Here is a 14,386-nt window from a genome sequence, read left to right as displayed (position 1 = left end):
AGAAGATTGAGAGGGGATCTCATCGAAACCTATAAAATTCTGTCAGGCCTGGACAGACTAGATGCAGGAAGGATGTTTATGATGGCCGGGGAGTCCAGAACCAGGAGTCATAGTCTAAGGATAAGGGGTAAGCCATTTAGGACTGAAATGAGGAGGAATTTCTTCACCCAGAGAGTGGTGAACCTGTGGAATTCTCTGCTACAGAGGGCGGTGGAGGCCAGTTCATTAAATCTATTCAAAAAAGAGTTGGATATATTTCTTAAGGCTAAAGGGATCAAGGGATATGGGGAGAAGGCAGGGACAGGGTACTGAATTTGGATGATCAGCCATGATCTCATTGAATGGCGGAGCGGGCTCGAAGGGCCGAATGGCCTACTCCTGCTCCTATCTTCTATGTTTCTAAATTGTCAGAGTGCTTGTCCAACATCCAGTTCTGGATGAGCAGAAATTTCCTCCAACTTAATATTGGGAAGCCCAAAGCCATTGTCTTCAGTCCCCGCCACAAACTACGGTGCATCCCGTCATTGAATAGTACACAGGATTGGCTGACGTGAAGAATGGCTGTCCGGGGTGAGGTGCCCAGAAGTCGTCTGGTGACTGTGGAACTCACCTCATTAAGAGGGTGGGGTAGGGTGGGGGATGTGAAAGTGCTAGCTGGTCTGCCACTAACTACGGTGCCATTTTGTTCCAGTGTCACAAGGTAGCGGTGGTGAGAGAAGACCTGCATTTCGCCCATATTATACAGGCCACAGGGGCGCACACACTGCCTGAGTTTTGGCTAGTTGCATCCAAACTAGGGGGGCTGGGGCAATTGCCTTTTGCGGCCCTAGATCCCTGGCAGTGTTGTCTGCAGAGCTCGGTTCCACTTGCCTTAGGTGGAGGGACTTCAGTTATATGGAGAGACTAGAGAAACTGGAATTGTTCTCCTTAGAGCAGAGAAAGTTAATGGGAGAGTTAATAGAGGTGTTCAAAATCATGAAGGGTTTTGATAGAGTAAATAAGGGGAAACTGTTGCCACAGGCAGGAGGGTCGATAACCAGAGGACACAGATTTAAGATAATTGACAAAAAACACCACAGGAGATGAGGAGAATTTTTTTTACGCAGCAAGTTGTTATGATCTGGAATTCACTGCCTGAAATAGTGGTGGAAAGCAGATTCAATAGTAACTTTCTAAAGGGAATTGGATATATACTTTGTAATGTTATCTTAGTAACGTAATTACGAGTCTCACAAGCAGTTGTTGAGGAGAACCATTTTATTCAGTCCTGCTTCTGTGTCTCCCAGTACAGTCTGAAAGCATGGCCAAGATGGCGTCGGATCCCGCCCCCGGATATGACATCAGCCGTCAACCAGCTGTCAATCAAACCCCCGCTGTCCTTACAACAGCTACGGTTATCCTTACATCTTCCCCCTTCAATGAAAACATAACACAGTAACAACATAACATAACATAACACATAGAACTTGTTAACATCATATAGAACCAGTCAGTGTAACTAATTGCAGGTAGGTATAAACCTTACCCACACCCATGAGTCCATTAACTGTTTACAGTCTTATCAATCCCTGTCTACAGGTCAAGTTTAACTACAGGCTTTCTGGTGCGCTGTGGACTGTGTGGCTGGACGGGTGTTGGCTGAACCACCCCAGTTGTATCCACATTATCACTATTGTGTCCTTCGTCTCTTTGTGGCATTTCCCTCATCTTGTCTCTTTGTGGCATTTCCCTCATCTCGTCTCTTTGTGGCATTTCCCTCATCTCGTCATCCTCTCCGTCCTCCTGAGGCTGAAAGATCTCTGTGGTTTTCAGTAGGTGCCTCCTGTTTCTGCGAAGCACATTGCCGTTCTCTGTCATGACACTGTATGACCTGGGGGCGACCTGTTGTAGAACTGTGGCTCTTGTAGGCCATGACTCAGGCCCTTCAATGCGGACTATATCCTTCTCCTGTAGCGGCACTAGTGTAGTTGCTGTGCGGTCATGAAGTGTTTTTTGTTTCTGTTGTAGCTTACGAGCCTTGTCTGCCCACACCTCATCTCTGTGGTCAGGTGTGACATAACTGGGAAGTCGTGTACAGATTTTCTGACCCAGTAAGAGCTCAGCTGGAGACTTGCCACTTGCTAGCGGGCCCGCCCTGTACGACATCAGGGCCAGATATGGGTCAGTGTTGCTGTGTGCTGCTTTCTTTAATAGTCTTTTCACAATCTGTACCCCCTTCTCCACCTTTCCATTAGCCTGAGGATAGAGCGGGCTGGAGGTTACATGATTAAACTCATACTCTGAAGCAAATAACTGAAACTCATGACTGGCATAGGGAGGGCCATTATCAGAGACCAGGGTTAGAGGGATGCCCTGCCTGGCAAAGATTGACTTTAGGTGAGTTAGCACAGCTCTTGATGTAGTACTGGACAAGAGAGCAATCTCCGGATAATTGGAATAATAATCAATAACTAACAAATAGTCTTTTCCTTCATAGTGAAATATATCAGTTCCGACCTTTTCCCAAGGTTGTGATGGGAGCTCTGTGGTAATGAGGGGCTCTTTTGCTTGCTTGTAGTGATACTCCTGACATGTAGCACACTCGCTGATCAACTGGTCAATAACAGAGTTCATGTTTGGCCAGTAGAGTGCCTCACGTGCTCTCCTTTTCGAAATTTCTGCACCCAGATGCCCTTCGTGTATCCTGTTGAGCATTTCTTGTCACATAGAGGCGGGCACTACTATCCTGTCACACTTAAGCAGTAATCCATTGGCCACAGAGAGCTCAGGCTGAATGTGATAATATTGTTTACATGACCCTTTCTTCCAGCCCTCTTGAAGATTTCCCATTACTTTACTCAGGACTGGGTCCTTTGATGTCTCTGTAACTATCACTGATAGTTTCTCCTGTGTGGCGGGCAATGCTGCGTAGACCATATCCACATGAAGAGCCACATCCTCTTCTGTTTCACTGTTTTGTGTGGCATACGGCGCAGCCCTGGATAGTGTGTCTGCAATGAACATTTGTGTCCCTGGCACGTATGTTAGCTCGAAATCGTAACGTTGAAGTCTCATCATTAGGCGTTGTATCCGTGGTGACATGTCACAGATTCTTCTTTGCGATCCCTAGCAGTGGCTTATGGTTCGTTTCTAGGATAACCTTGGGAAGACCATAGATGTAGGTATGAAATTTTTCACACCAAAATGCCAAGCCAAGGCACTCCTTCTCAATCTGCGCGTACCGGCACTCTGTAGCCGTCATGGAGCGTGACGCATACGCCACTGGTCGCCATTCTCCTTCATCTTCCTGTAGAAGGACAGCCCCTAATCCATTCTTAGAGGCATCTGTGGACACTTTTGTCCTCTTTTTAGGGCAGAAGAACTTCAGTAGGGGTTCACTTGCTAGAATGTGTAGCAGCCCCTTCCATTCTCTCTCATGTTCATGTCCCCATTGGAACTCAGTCTCTTGATGCAGCAGTTTTCTCAGATGAACAGTTTTCTCTGCTAGATTTGGAATGAATTTTCCTAGGTAGTTAACCATGCCAAGGGCCCGCTGAACCCCTTTCTTGTCCTTTGGTTTCTCCATGTCATGTATAGCTTTTACCTTTGACTTGTCTGACTGAATCCCCTCTGTAGCGATCTTGTCTCCGAGGAATGTGATTTCATTGACACTGAACTGACATTTGTCTTTATTTAGTTTGAGTCCATACTGCTGTATTCTCTGAAGTGTTTTCTCCAGTCTGGTGTCGTGCTCCCCCTGAGTGGAGCCCCATACTACCAGATCATCCACGTACACCCGCACTCCCTCCAGGCCCTCGATGATTTGCTCCATTGCTCTGTGAAAGATTTCTGGGGCGGAGCTAATAACAAAAGGCAGACGTTGGTAGGAGTATCGACCAAACGGGGTGTTAAAAGTGCACAGCTTAGCACTTTCTTCATCAAGTTTCAACTGCCAGAAACCATGTGAGACGTCCATTTTGGAGAAGACTTTCTCTTCTGTCATTTCGCTGACTATTTCCTCTCTCTTTGGAATTTGGTAGTGCTCTCTTTTGATATTGGCGTTAAGGTCCTTGGGATCCATGCAGACATGCAATTTATCAGTTTTCTTTGAATTGACGCAGACCATGGAATTTACCCAGTCAGTCGGTTCCTCAATCTTCTTTATGACAGCTAGTCCCTCCATGCGGTCTAACTCTTTCCTCAGTTTTTCACGGAGAGCCACTGGAACTCTCCTGGGTGCGTGAATCACAGATTGTGCATCCTCTCTCAGTTTGATGGAGTATGTAAAGGGCAGTGCTCCAAAACCCTGAAAGACATCTGCATATTTATGTGCTATAGTCTCATGAGTCCGATTTGTAGTATCTTGGGGGGCACTCTGCACACAGTTCTGTTCATTGATAGTATAAATTAGTTTTACCAAGCCCAAATCCACACAGGCCTTGTCCCCCAACAGTGACTCATGTCCTTCAGGCACTATAACAAAGGTCAGAGGGTGAATGTGATATATTACCTTAACATTCAGCCTACACGTTCCTTTTGTTTCAATGCTTTGTCCATTGTATGCCTTCAAAGACACAGTCTTGTTCAGTATTTTAGGTTGCACTTTGAGATTCCGTGCATCACTCCAACTTATGAGGTTTGCCTTAGCACCTGTATCTAGCTTAAAGGGAACAGTGGTGCCATTTACCAGCAAGGGAGCTATCCAAACTTCAGTCTTTGGTCCTACAGAGTGCACTTCATTAGCATTGTTGCCCTGTTTTGACTCATTTTGCACCATTCCAACAAACAAAGTCTCCGCTCCTGTCTCTTCAGTCGCAATAGCATGCACTGTCTTTTTACCTTCAGTTTTCTCTTCTAAAAAACACATCTTGGCAAAGTGATTCCTGCCTTTACATTTTGCGCAGTTCTTCCCATAAGCAGGACATTGTCTGGCCACGTGTTTATAACCGCACTGTCTGCATTCGTAAGGCATCATCGTCTTGAACTCCGTGGGCCCTCTTGTGTCCCTTTTGTGTATCACATCCACTGGCAGGTTTTTTAGCCCCAGGGTGCTCTCTTCTGCTATGCTGCTCCCTTCGAACGTTTTCATGTGCATGGCTGAGAGTTCGCTAGCATGACAAATTTTCACTGCTGCATCCAAATTTAGGTCATTATCTCTAAGCATTCTCTCCCTCACCTTCTTGTCAAGTATTCCAAAAACAACTTGATCGCGTATCATCGATTCCTTCAGGTCCTTAAAGTTGCATGTTTGTGCTTTTATTTTCAAGTCCATCAAAAAAACATCAAAGGATTCTCCTTGCTTTTGCATGCGGGAGCGAAACACGAATCTCTCATACATTTCATTCTTTTTTGGAGGGCAGTATTTGTCGAACCGTTCTATCACCTTGTCCAGATCATTTTTATCATCTTCAGCTGCAAATGTAAATGTGTTAAACAGCTCGATTGCCTGCAAGCCAGCCACTGTTAGCAACAAAGCTACTTTACGTGTTCCAGAGCCAGTCGAAGTGTCAATCGCTGTGAGGTAGAGAAGAAAGCGTTGCTTGAAGACGCGCCAATTTTCATCCACATTTCCTTCTAGTTGCAGATTAGCCGGAGGTTTAATTCCTTCCATTGTTGTAGTATGTCTTTATCGTGAGTTCTATAAATCCTGGTACCATGTAATGTTATCTTAGTAGCGTAATTACGAGTCTCACAAGCAGTTGTTGAGGAGAACCATTTTATTCAGTCCTGCTTCTGTGTCTCCCAGTACAATCTGAAAGCATGGCCAAGATGGCATCGGATCCCACCCCCGGATATGACACCAGCCATCAACCAGCTGTCAATCAAACTCCCACTGTCCTTACAACAGCTACGGTTATCCTTACATACTTGAAAGGGGAAAATTTGCAGGGCTATGGGGAAGAAGCAGGAGAGTGGGACAAATTGGATAGCTCACAGACATGATAGGCTGAATGGCCTCCTTCTGTGCTGTAGAATTCTATGATTCAGTCTGTTTTGGGAAGCGATCATTAAAACTGATTTGGAAATTCACTGCACTGCCCAGGTACATTTTTTATGGGACTGAGGACTGAAATAAAACAAAATTGAAATATGAAATCCAAACTTATGCCAAATACACATTACCAATTTCTACACAAGCTTTCTTTAAAATTCCAAACTAAGGATTGTGTTTGTCCCATGATATTACACTCAGCTACTCCCTGAACCCCTTTAATGATTGATGCTTGTATTCCATAACCTGCTCATCTTCTCAACCAGCATAGTTAAGCAAAGCAGTATAAATTGCAGATTTAAAGAGAAAAATTAGAAGTTGAAACATGGCATGCTGCCCTTATTTCACAGTTTTTGTTAGATTAAAGTAAATAGATTTACTCCAACTTCAAATATGCGGACACATTTTGTGCAGGATAAGGTGTGCTATCTGAATTATGATTATGAATCTATGGCATATTGTATTGAATGATGCCAGATATGTACTCTGAAGAAAGGCTGATGGCATGACCTAATTTGGAAGTACATTAATTAGACCATAAGCTTAGTTCTCATCCACAATTCCAAAATATCATGGACTTGCCCTTTAGGGCTGAGGATGGAAACGGAATGCAAATGACTGACACAGAATGAAGAACTCAAATAGGGAACTGGGTGCAGTCAGTGTCTCCAGGGCACTGAAATCCTGCAGCACCAAAACCTTCTCTTTATTTCCCCCAAGTCACTGCAATGAAATTGATTGAAGGAAATTAAATGAAATAACCAGTCTTTTCTAAGCAGCGATGAAAAGAAACACCAGACATAGTAGATGGATCTTGGTGCAGGAACCTTTAACTGACAGCACCAAAAGAAAACGCTTAAATGCATGATATACAACAACAACAACAAGTTGCATTTACATAGTGTCTTTAACATAGTAAAACATCCCAAGGTGCTTCAATTACTCACACAGAATATACAGCATCTGCTTATTAAACCTAGATGTACAATCACAGTGAATGTCAGTCCACCCCGAGATCTGTTCAGATGCTTTGGGAAATGTGCCTGCAAATCCATTGGCAGGATAGGCGCACCAACGTCTATGTTCTTGCTCAGGCCAACATCCCCAGCATCGAAGCTCTGACCACATTCAATCAGCTCCGATGGACGGGTCACATTGTCCGCATGCCCGATACGAGACTCCCAAAAATAGCGCTCTACTCGGAGCTCCGGCACGGCAAGAGAGCCCCAGGTGGGCAGAGGAAATGCTTCAAGGACACCCTCAAAGCCTCCTTGAAAAAGTGTAACATCCCCACCGACAGCTGGGAATCCCTGGCCCAAGACTGCAAAAAGTGGAGGAGAAGCATCCGAGAAGGCGCCGAACACCTCGAGTCTCTTCGCCGGGAGCAAGCGGAAGCCAAGCGCAGGCAGCGCAAGGAGCGCACGTCAACCCAAGCACCCCACCCACCCGCCCCTTCAACCACCGTCTGCCCCACCTGTGACAGAGACTGTAGGTCCCGCATTGGACTCATCAGTCACCTGCGAGCTCATTTTTAATGTGGAAGCAAGTCATCCTCGGTTCCGAGGGACTGCCTAAGAAGAAGAAGGAATGTTCCATATACATGTTGCTAGCCTGAAGTCTTGGAGTTGACTTGGTGTTGACGGGAGCAGCTGTGTTTTACCTGCTGGTTGTGGTTACTGGCCTGAAAAATGTGGTAATAGTACAGATAACAAAAAAGGACATGTGGCAGTAACACACAACTTAGATCATTTCCATAAGCGCTACATGTGCCATCAGAGATTGCTGACAAATAGGAGCAACCCTGAATATCTCCACAGATTATGATGTCCACCAATGCAGGGATAGCACCGTACAGTGACACTGTAGGAAAAAATGAAAGTATGCCCTCAATCTTTTCAAACCTTTTGCACTTCAAGTTGCCTTAGAGTTAGAAGAGAATGGGTTAAGAAAAAAAATGATTCATGGATTTAAGACAGAAAACCACTAGAGGGCTCTGAGCTTACTTCATTCAAATCACATATTACATTTATGTATATTCTTTTAACATTCTGCAAGAATATACTAAAGGATAAGCACCTGCATTAAGTTTAAGTGTATGATATGCCCTAAAACCCCTCCACTTCAAATGCTGGAATGCAGAGTGGGAGTCAGAAGAATATCAGAAGAAATCTTCATATTGGAATTATTTCAAATTTCCTTTGATATCAGCGTCAAAGTTTAAACAGTATGTTGTTGAGAGCCTTTTAGCAGGTGAGATGCTCTACTGTTTTCAGTTCCAAGTGCTGCTTTTGAAAGGCTAAAGCTAACCATTGACAGAAAGTCAATAAAAGTTAGAAACTCCCACTCCAGCACCATAGATCAAATACATATTGGCAACGAGAGTGCCAGGCATCCATCTCCACCTCCTCTCCCGTTGGACTGCCAGGAATCTTTTTCGACCTCACTCCCCACCAGTCTACTGGACTGCCAGGAAACGATACACTTCCTCTCCTCCCCCACACCAAAACACACACACACACGTCAACTATTTACTACGGTTTCAACCACAAAGAATTGTCCACTGTGATGGAGGGGTACCAGCGGTGTGTTGCTCTGCTCACATATGCCAAGAATTTTTAAAGGAGCAGACCAACCTAAATGTGAAGTTATCCAAATTGGGTAAAATTTATTCATCAACTAACCTGAGATTTTGAGTTTTACATTTCTTCTGATGACCAGCATCCACAGCCGCCACAATCCCTACGTCTTGCTGAAAAAGAAAGTGACACAGTTGAAGTGACAGGGATAAATGAAGAAAATCACCAGAAATTATCTCCCCAAACAGATCTGTAACCACTGCTCTCAATCACATTGTGCATTTAAAAAAAACCTGCCACAAGTTTCTTAAAGAAAGTAGCGAAATACGACAGCACGTCCTGTGCAGAGAGCCACAAAGAATCAACACATGGATTTACAGGGGTTACTCCCTTAAGACGGCAGCTCACTTGGAGAAGTTCAGTTGGATCTTTACTATCCTCATTGCTTAATGTGTATCCACCACCTGCGTTCATTTGAATGCAATGGCAAATTATTGCTGGAAATTTTAAAGCCTAATTCATGAACTGCAGAATATTTCTTAATTCAGACTATTGTCTGAAGAAACCAAGAACATTTTAATCTGGGAATACTTCGGATCGGGAAACAAAATGCCACTCAGGAGAATCAATACGTCACTTCATTCTTGAGTCAGTTGCACGACTGCCACAAGATGGCACTGATGTAACAACTGAAACAAATGAAAAATTCGGCTCACTCCACATTTTACTTCCCAGAGTTTAACAGTTTTCAGTTAGTTAAAATGTATTTTGCACTTTGTAGGAAAGTGCTAATGATGGGCTATTTAAATTCACGCCAAAACGTAAGGAAGTTTGGACATATATGACTGTGTGAATTTACTGTATCTCATAACATCTACAGAAATGTTGTAATTCCTGTGTCTTTATATTCTGATTTGCATTGCAACCTTTTTAAATAGCAATGAATGCAGAAATGAGTTACAAAGGCAAGGCCACTCCTGCCCTCCTCTCGCCTGTCGCGATGTCGGTGCAACCATGTCAGTTTTTAGTACATAATTACACATGGCGGCAGGAAGAGCTGTTGATGGACAAGTAAACTTGGTGCCAATCACACCTGAAGGTGAACTAGTCATTGACATGGAAATGTTATTAGGGTTGGGGAGTTTTTATTCATATATCGTTCCTGGATAATTATAGCAGAGCCACCAAGTTCAATACCTGCAGATAGTTCTGTAAATATTGCCATGGAAACTTTTATCCCCATGTGCTCTTCGCATTTTCTTATCATTTCTGCATGAAATGAAATTCATCAAAGATTTGGATACATCAGACACTATTGAAATCTTTGACAGACATCCCAACCCTCATTTCAAGGGTGTTATCCTTCATACTGAACAATCATCCAGACTTTTGATGTGCATACACTTCATTATTTAGATTACTGGTATATTTGGTAACAACCAGAATAAATAAAGGGTTTGTGACAAGCCAGAGCTTCTAAGGTTTAAGGCAGCCTCTGAATCCCTAACACATTTAGCTACAACTCACACCTTTGGCACTTCAGCTAAGTTTTCGTCCTCGTGATTTTTTGTCTCAAACTGGCAGATCTGGTTTTGAGATCTAAAACAAAATACTGGAGGATCTGGATTCAGAGCCACGGGTTTGCTGTTTATCATTCTTTTACCTATTTTTGGTGTTTCTGTGTTTAATTCAAGATGACAACACAAAGTGCAGGGCTAATATTTATGGGTACTCTCTATTGTCCATATAATTTATAGTTGGTCGGTGTCCGGATTGTATCTTTTATACCTTTATTTCATCGTCAAACTGTTTCTGGGTTTAGTTTATTTCTATCAGGACTCTAGATTTCCATATCCATGATGTCCGTGTCAAATGCCCCTTCCCCCAATACACATTGCACTGGTGTTATTCCTCAATGCCAAAGGCTAAGATAGCTATGAGCCACGGTGAATGAAGTGTGGATCGAGAGAAGCATGTTCTTATTGTACACTGTTTGTATAATGTCATCCAACAGCTCATCAGCTACATTCTATTGATCTCCAATTCCAATTTATTTGCAGTCATTTTCAGGCAAGTCCTCATTTTGTTGCAATGCAGTACAAGACTAGTACAGTGAATATACAGGTTTCTGAACATGCTGCATTGTCTGCTAACTTGTGGGAAGAATCCTGTTAGTATGGCGTGTCCAGCTCTGTGTGGTGATGTTCTACTGTTATTAATGGGGGCTGTGGGTTTTCTACTTAGTAACCCAGAAATTCGGGTCTTCACGGGTGAGTACGCACGGAGTACTCACCCGTAGGCCCAATGGAAGTGCCGGTTTCCTGCATGCACTGCGCATGCGCGGGAAATCGGCACTTCCGTTCCCCTGAAAGCAGGGGTTCAGAGGTCGAACGCGTGCGTGGGGGAGGCTGCGCGTGCGCATCGAACTTCGTTTTTTTTTTACAGGTTTTCCCGGGAAGGTAAGCCTGCAGAATTTAGAAATGTAAAAAGCAGGCGTAAGGCCTGCTTTTTACAAGGTAAGTGGTGAATTAATTAAAATTAAAACATTTTTTCCACAGGTTTATTATTTTTAAATACTTTAAAGCAAGGTAAGTTTATTTTTAGCCCCGTTAGAAAATAATTTCTTTTTCAAAAATTTAAATTATTGTTTAAAATAGTTATTTCATTTAATTTATAGTTTATTTAAAAAATGTGATTAAAAAAAAAATTATTTGAAAATTTTGTGATGTTTTGTAAGAAGAAAGGGCCCGTAGTATTTCTAAGTTTGACAGCACTTCCTGTCAGACTTATGAATGGAGCATTCCCTGCTCCGATTGGCTGCCCATGGCCCACGTGATCCCAGGGGACACATCGAACTAACTGCACCCCTGGGATACGCAAGCACTGCGCGCCAGCAGCTGGACCAGGCCCCGGATCGGAATTCCACGGGGGCCCACAGCTCAATGGCCGGCACGCAAGGTAAGTGCAGGTTGGGGGCTTACACCCGCGGGAAGCCCCCGACCCGAATTTCTGGGCCATTGTCTCTCCTGGAGTTTTTGTTACATTGGATTGCAGCATCTTGTTAAAAAAAACGTTATTGAATTTTTCTTCTTTCCATTTCTTGTAACTCCTGCTTGTTTAGGTTCTGCTTTATTTTTGCCTGTGGTGCTGGTGGTCCTGCCTGATCATATAATGCTAGTCATGTCTACTCAGTGTTAGCAATCATATTGTATTGAAGTTCATTTTGGGTTCCTCTATTGCTTCACTTGATGCTTGTTGCAGGGACTGTGTAGCTGTCTTTGTGTCTTTGTTCTGCCTCTTGTGGTAAGGTGTAGGTGTTCTATGCCTGTGTGAAATTCAACGTTCATCTCCATCTTGGTTTTGTTTTTTCTCGCTCTTCTGCTTCTGTGGTTTCTATAGAGCTATGTTTGTGCATTGTGTTTGTGTGTGTGTGGTACATTCTTGGTTTTGTGTGTTGTCATGGCAGCAGCTGGAGGAAGTGCTCTGTGTGGCGCGCTGGGTTTGAATGGCTGGCAGGGACTGTTAGCGAGTCTGTCAGGTGGAGTCAGTGAGTCTCATGGCAATAGTTTCTGTATTTGGTCTTAAGTAGTGCTGCAACAAAAAAACTACTCAATGGACGATATTCCACAGATCAACTGGCCAAAATAATAGGTTAGTTTATGAGAACAGATGTGAATAATCAGCGATATCAGGACACACTGGGTTAAAACAGATTCCTGACAAGTTTACAGCCACATACGTTTTGAAGAATACACACACTGAATCAAGTATTAGCTATTCTTTTTGACACAGAATTGGAAAGTTAAATCGTCCATCTGCTAATGTAGGATGAATGACTACAACAGTTTAACTAAAGCCAGTGGTACAGAGATAACACAAGTGACTAATTGTGATTAATTTATCTAGCTCCTCAGGTAGAGTTTGTTCATTCTAAACTCAGAGCTCATTTTTACTCCTAATTAAAGCCAGTGCAGTTCAAACGATTTTTCTTTTCTCCGTTCAGTAATTTAATTAGCGTAGCTGTCATTCAGCCAGTTGCCAAAGCCTCCTGATCCCAGTTATAGCACAACCATTTAATGAGGGTGGTTTCATTGCTGGGACATCAGTTCTCCTTTGGGTTATTCCCAGAGGGCCTGAAACAGAAATGATTTTGAAATGCCCTGCAGCCAATGACCAGAAACATCAACTCCGTTCAAACAACCATTGCATGTCGCCTGCACTGGCATTTTGAGTTTCCCCTCCCTTTAACAAATTGTGACCCTTCCACTCTGGCAGCTGTCACACAGCATCGTGTCGTGTTCAGTAAAACACTCGAGAGTGCCTATACATAATTGGCACATTGTGCTATGCATGAGCTCGGTGATATTAGTGCATCTTGTTTACACAGTCTGAGCGACTCATTTATTTACAGTTGTGATGAAGACTGCTGAGCAGCCCTTTGACCTTTGATGGTAAAAAGTGTACAGAACAGGACTGTAGGACTGTGTGCCACTACTGGTCGCGTTACTTCAACAGATTTAACTTCAGTCTACCATTTACATCAGTTCCTCATCAACCCTTTGAAGACACACTCCACTAAAAATCAAATGTTTCCTTAATTTATTCAAATACTATGGCTTAAAAAGTTCTCTGGTTCTGGAGGTTTCTTTAATTTTATTTTCCTATTCAGGATTTACAAATTTAAAGCATCTTATTTGCAAATGTTATTTAAAAGAGATATTCGTAATATTCTTAAAACTTCAACAACCTTTGAGTTCTCAAACTGTTTAAAGTCCCATTGCTGTCTTATTTTTATAATGCAAACAAAAAAACTCAGGTGGGTGTTTTAGCCCTAGTGTTAGTTCATGAGCATGTCCATCAACCTAGCATTAAGGCAAATACTGCAGAGATCCGTGGCCAACAACAACAACTTGCATTTATATAGCACCTTTAAGGTAGTAAAACGTCCCAAGGCGTTTCACAGGAGCATTATCAAACAAAATTTGACACCGAGCCACATAAGGAGATATTAGGGCAGATGACCAAAGGCTTGGCCAAAGAGGTAGTTTTTAAGCAGGGTCTTAAAAGAGGAGAGGTAGAGAAATGGAGAAGCTTCAGGAAAGAATTCCAGAGCCTAGGGCCCAGGCAGCTGAATGAATGGCTGCCAATAGTTGAGCGATGATAAACATGAAGGCGCACAAGGCCAGAATTGGAGGAATGCAGATATCTCGGAGGGTTGTAGGGCTGGAGAAAGTTACAGAGATAGGGAGGGTTGAGGCCATGGAAGGATTTGAAAACAAGGATGAAACTTTTAAAATCAAGGCATTACCGGACCGAGAGCCAATGAAGGTCTGCGAGCGCAAGGGTCATGGGTGAATGGGACTTAGTATGAGTTAGGATACGGGCAGCAGAGTTTTGGATGAGCTTAAGTTTATAGAGGGTGGGAGGTTGGAGGCCGGCCAGGAGAGCATTAGATTAGTCAAGTCTAGAGGTAAGAAAGACATGGATGAGGGTTTCAGCAGCAGAAGAGCTGAGGCAGGGGCGGCGATGGGTGGCATCATGGATGTGGAAGGAGGCAGTCTTGGTGATGGAGCAGATATGTGGTTGGAAGCTCATCTCAGGGTCAAAAAAGAAGCCAACATTGTGAATAGTCTGGCTCAGCCTCAGACAGTGACCAGGGAGAGGGATAGAGTTGGTTTCTAGGAAACGGAGTTTGTGGCGGGGACCGAAGACAATGGCTTCAGTCTTCCCAATATTTAGTTGGAGGAAATTTCTGCTCTCCCAGGACTGGATGTTGGACAAGCAGTGTGACAAATCAGAGACAGCAGAGGGGTTGAGAATGGTGGTGGTGAGGCAGAGC

At 43.5% G+C, this 14,386-nt stretch overlaps 1 long non-coding RNA gene across 1 annotated transcript; it reads right to left on the bottom strand.

The window, feature by feature from the left end:
- Positions 1-1,189: 1,189 nt before the first annotated feature.
- LOC147110988 (uncharacterized) lies at positions 1,190-10,877 on the bottom strand. Its single transcript, XR_015080025.1, has 3 exons — positions 10,841-10,877; positions 8,653-8,720; positions 1,190-1,413 (listed from the first exon to the last, which is right to left on the bottom strand). It is a non-coding gene; the product is annotated as an uncharacterized LOC147110988 (long non-coding RNA).
- Between the last annotated feature and the right edge of the window lie 3,509 nt (positions 10,878-14,386).

This window comes from Somniosus microcephalus, chromosome 11 (genome assembly GCF_052327205.1).
Source record: "Somniosus microcephalus isolate GS21.2 chromosome 11, FLI_Smic_1.0, whole genome shotgun sequence".
Lineage (NCBI taxonomy): Eukaryota > Metazoa > Chordata > Chondrichthyes > Squaliformes > Somniosidae > Somniosus > Somniosus microcephalus.
This window is presented reverse-complemented; position numbering and strand designations above follow the sequence as displayed.